This window comes from Mercenaria mercenaria, chromosome 10 (genome assembly GCF_021730395.1).
Source record: "Mercenaria mercenaria strain notata chromosome 10, MADL_Memer_1, whole genome shotgun sequence".
NCBI classification, from domain to species: Eukaryota; Metazoa; Mollusca; class Bivalvia; order Venerida; family Veneridae; genus Mercenaria; species Mercenaria mercenaria.
The window spans coordinates 31,824,754-31,830,547 of NC_069370.1; positions in this window are offsets into that span (position 1 = coordinate 31,824,754).

A 5,794-nucleotide genomic window follows, 5' to 3' on the forward strand; every position below is an offset into this window, starting at 1 on the left:
ATGTTTTTCAGAGCAAAGAACTGCCAACTCTGATCTTAAGAGGTTTCTATATGGGAGTCTTGATTACGAAGTGTGCTCTAAGATGAAATGTGTAAACTCTAGTTTTCGACGTCGTGTTAAAGCATTAGATATTTTGAAACAGAAAACGTTTATAAGATGAAATATTATTCAAATATCTAAGCATTGATTTATGTTTTTTTTCTTTCTTTTTTTTTTTGCCACACTTGAGTGTTTTTAGTTTCTAGTTTGTTGACTTTGTTTCATGTTTTTGTTCGATTGCAATGTAAGTTTTCGGTTTATTTATTTAGAGCACAAAGTCGATGCATAGGAAAAACAGAACTAATATGAAACACTAGACCATCGTTCTATCGTAACTCCATTGTTCTCCTCTCAGTTATTGTGTCTAGACTGTGTGAAACGATTTCTGCAAATAAAAATTATATCAATTTTCTGTTATTAGTCTATTCAAAGTTAGTAAACGGCATTACTTTATGTTATCCGATTCAGTCTTCATAATCAAATGTTCATGATGAATTTTTCGGCCATTTTGTTTGCTTCATTTTTATTTGTGCAGATTTCGAGTTCGGAGTTACATATATATATATATATCTTATTTCCAGAAATTTTGATTACTTTGACACAGTCATTTATTTTGTATAAAACAGTAGTGACTGTCTTGAAATATTTCGATATCGTTTCGCTTTCAAGGATTATGTTTTATTGAAATTACTAATAAAATGTAGTTTTAAAACTATATGTTCTAGGATGACGAAAAAGGTTATGTCAATGAAAATGCAATATCAGAATTAATCAAACGACCCCTGTTTACTAAAATTACTAATCAATGACAAAGCTCTAGCTGTGATATATGAAGTTATAAGTTTTAAGAAATATGTTATAATTTTATGTATAATATGTTGTTTATATTTTTATATATAATATCGTTTTGTTATCTGATATCAGCTGTTACATGTTGTAAAGATATTGACATTAAAAGATGAGTAAAACGGCTTGTCAGTTATCAAAAGTTTATTCCAATTTTTAAGATATTATTAAAGAAATGCAAAAACAACGCCAGCAACCAAACAGTTCATCCAATAAACATTGTCTGTGGGAATAACTGCTTTTACTTACGATAGCAGTCATATGTCAATTCAATGTTCAGAAAACAATTTTATCTTGAACAAAAAATTTAAAAAGTAGAAGTATGAATCTTTATCCTGGCGTTTCTTATATGTGGAAGAAAACAGACTGTCCCACCGCTTGTTATTTCGCCAATGTAAAGTACTTTACACTCAGAACAATGTATTGTTTTAAAAATGTGAAACTTTCAAAAATATTACACCATGCTGTAATATAAATTTATTCATCTCATCTTCGAAAGGTTTCAAAAACAAGCTAAAATACCCACAATTTTTAAACCAGCTAACACGTGGGAAGAAAGTGAAATAACGTCGTCGTGTCCTATCTACGTCAGAGCATTAATGTTTCAAAAACAAACTAAAATACCCACAATTTATAAACCAGCTAACACGTGGGAAGAAAATGAAATAACGTCGTCGTGTCCTATCTACGTCAGAGCATTAATTAGTACCAGATGTAATGCTATTAATTAACTCAATATTTTGAGAAAGTAGATTTGAGTTACTCTTTGCGATAGTATAGGTCATGGCCAATACTGGGCATGTTGTGTAGCCCTCATTTAGCCATTGATGGTCATATAAGCGAACAACGCAGCGTTCGCTCTTAATTTTAACACTTTGTTAACAAAGTTCAAATCTGGGGCCAGTTTGAGTCCATATGGCAAGGATGTATAAATATACCCTACAAGTGTCTGACCAGATCGGGTAGCTCTAGGAGGAAAGGTCAGAGAATGTGACCGGTTCGTGTTCACTATTTTGACAATATCTAGGAAGCCATCGACTAAGTTCAAACCCATACCATGGGAGTATACGATACATGTAAATGCATTTATATATCTTGGATACAGCTAGAACTTTCGAGAAATGCTGTAGAGTTCTGGGAAGTTTATGCATTGATGTATAGCAGTATATGTTCAAGTCCCTACACCTCTCCATACCGTAAAATATATGGGTGTGTAGGCAGATGTGATTCACTTTACATCTTACCACGTAAGAGTGAATAAAGTAGCCCATTAACATCTTTTGACCTTTTGTTACGCGGTGATATAAGTGGTTAAGACGTTAAAATTACTTGTTTTTTTTATGTTTCTTTAAAAGTTAAATATGTAAAAACTCGAACATTGTGAATTTAACAATTCGGTTATTTAAAAAGAGCAAATTAAATTAAATGCTGTCGTATACGTAATAAAAATCTTTTATTTCTTACTAAACATAGATAATACATTTATTTCATTGACAAAATCTTAGTGTCAAACTAATTGCTTTTATACATGCCTTTTAGCAGCCTTATTGTATTTAATTGCATACTCTTACTGATCTCTGTTTAGTAAGATCATGATCTCTGACAAGCAAGGACAGACGTCCCTAGGGTCTTCCTTCATTATTAATGCTTGAAAGTCGATGTATGACCTATAATTGTAGCATCGCGTCGTTAAAAATAGTGGTCCCTGCTAACGTTAAATCAAGTGTAATCTCACTAAGTATCGCAGTATGCGAGACATGTAGGTTTCCTGCCCTATCATTGGCTAATTTTATTGTTGTCATGTACTTCATTAAAGTCATTGACAACAGTAGGGGAATTATTTTATCTACAAAATTAAGAATATAGACTTTTGTGTTTTAAGGCTAGACATCAGACTAGATAACTACAAAGTTTTGATTAATTTACTTATGCTTTGAAAAAATATTGTTTTTACATGGAAATCCATATATTGTTGTTGAAATACTGAAATAAACGAAGAAACAGACTCTGGAATTGCTAATTCCCTCAAATAAGTTGACTTGAGCCAAATAAATGCCCGAAAAACTGAACTTGAGCAAATTTCCCCCACAGAAATGTGCACGTGTCATACACGGTGTTATACTTTTACAGACAATAAGAAGGCAAGATACGAAATATATAAAAACATGACACTTATACACATTTACATTATCCATGTTTAAACCCGCACAATTCTAGCATGTCTGAAGAAATAAGTTTTTTACCGTTAGTGAAAATTGATTCTGTAAGAAATGAAACATCCATTTGTTGACAATACACAAAATCACTTGTGCTTATTCACAGAGTTTTTGCTTTATCAAATTAATACGAAACAATGGCCAGATAAAAAAATATTACTAAGTCTTAAAAAGTACAGTTTTTAAGTATTTTTCCTATATAAGTCTATGTAAAACTTGGGACCCCCGGGACGGGACTCTTTTAACCCCAGGGGCATAATAACAATCTTTATAGAGGACTACTAGATGATATTGAGGCTCTATGCCTTGTGGTTTTGGACAAGCAGATTTTCAACGTTTTCCCTATATAAGTCTATATAAACCATGTGACCTCCAGGGCTGGGCCATATTTGACCCTAGAGAAATAATTTGAATAGTCTTGGCAGACGACTACTAGATGATGCCACATACCAAATATAAAATCCTTATGGCCATTGGTTTTGGACTAGAAGATCTTTAACTATTTTGTTTCCATGGCAACGAGAGTTCTATATGGAATTCAATACTTTGAAGAATTTTTAAAGATGACCATCCAAGGAACATCCCGGTGAAGTTTCATCAAAATTGGCCGGACGGAGGAGATTTTGTTTAAAGGAAAGTATGGACGGACGGACGCCGGACGGTAAGCGATCAAAATAGCACATCCCGAGCCTTTGGCTCAGGTGAGCTAAAAAGTAAACAGAATGATAACCAAAAGTGAAAATTAAAATTGCATAAAACAATCGCCCGCATAAATAATTACACAATCGTCAGATGGAACAGAAAAGCTGAGAAGAACAAGCGCTAATTTTAAAAGGAAATTGCCTTGAACAATAGAAAAACTACATGGAACAATCGCCGACTAGAAAAAGAAACTTATTCAGAGCAGTCACCATCTGTGAGTAGCGATCACTAAGCACACATAGAAGTCTTCATAGAACAAGCGCCATCTATCAAGAGGAAACTGTCTAGAACTATTGTCAAGTGGAAAAAGAAACCTGTCTTAAACAGCAGCCATTTAGAAAAGGAGAACTGCATAGAACTCTCGCCAAATAGAAAAAGAAAACTGCTTAAACCACACGCCACTCAGAGACGAAAAACTACCTAGGACAAACACGCCTGGTAAACTACAGAGCTACCTCTTTAAGAGGTATACGGTAAACTGCTCTGTCGCGACTTCCGAGGTAGTGTACGTCGCGATAAAAGATCATCAATAAAGGGGAGTCTCATCATATTTTTTTTTTTTTTACATTTTTACAAGCAGTGTATCGAATATCAAAAATCGGGGAATGGTAGGCGATGTAGATATGATTTAACTTTACAGAGAACATAAAGTTTGCTAATTCATTCTTAATTTGTGGTCGTGGTGATGTTTACCAACAAGCTGATTTTGCAGTAAATTTGGCCATTTCGTCATGAAAGCACTTTCATTGTCAAATATTTACATTTTAACTAATATTAAGAAGCAAACCGAGTAGGCGTGAGATAGCTGTAAAATATACAATGTATTTGGAAATAAAATATGTACCGAAAATGGTTCGAGAGTAAAATTTTTCACTTTTTATTGAGAGAGATAGCTCTGTCGTGAAGGAGATAGTCATGTCGCTAAGGAGATAGCTCTGTGTCGCATTAACAGTTTTGAGCAGAGTTGAATGTATCCGGATAGTAGTTATGTCCACTTACGAGATACAATTCAATTATCTCATTTTTATATATGTACATCATTTGTATAATACATATTGCTTATATTTTGTTATATTTATTTTGCTTGTTTTGTATTTAGTGCCGTTTTAACAAGTACTTCTGGATCCAGAACCAATACTAACTTGTTCTCAGCAATTAACTGTCAAGTCCTCCTACAGGCAAATTGTAAAATAGTCGGGGGTTCAAACTCAAAGCCCATGATCAATAGATCTGCACTTTCACTATTGATCTAAGCGAGCGGGCTATATTTTCTTAGAATCGGCATATGCTACTTTTTCTATAAAAAGATAAATTCAGTTAGACAATTAATGCGTGAAATTATCTTGTGAAAAGCAAGGGTAGCCTGTAACTTTAGTGGAGGTGGCTCTGATACTTGTTTACACTACCTATTACTACATTCAGATATGATTTTACAAGGCTTGTAAAATCATATCTGAATATAATGATACCATAATTGCTTTTCGTTGAGAACACGACCAGTTTGTTTGTACGTACTGGTAAATAAAATATACTTTGTACTAATATCAGAGTCGCTGTGACTTCACCAATGTACGAGCACGTTCAAATGCACTAATGAATCTAAAATCTGAAAGTTTTAAAAAGTCATGCTGATTTACGAGCTAGATAGGACAACTTTACGTGGAGGCTAATCATAATGCATTTAGTGTTTTAACAATGTACGCTTTAATTAGCAACCTCAATTAAACATACAATTACTGACATAATTACTGCAGTGATCGAATACTAAATTTAAGAACTTTCTTTATAATTGAAATTCTAATATTCTCGGCTAGTTTCATTTCTATCAATTTATCTTTTATCTGAACCAATCAGACGCGTTTGTCGAAAGGGTCGTGACTTTGAGTAAAATTATCTTTCATTAGAATTTGAATTTTTCATATTATGACGTAAGAACATTAGCATCTTTAAATTGCGAAATTATGGAGAAAAAAAAACATGTTCGAGCCGGT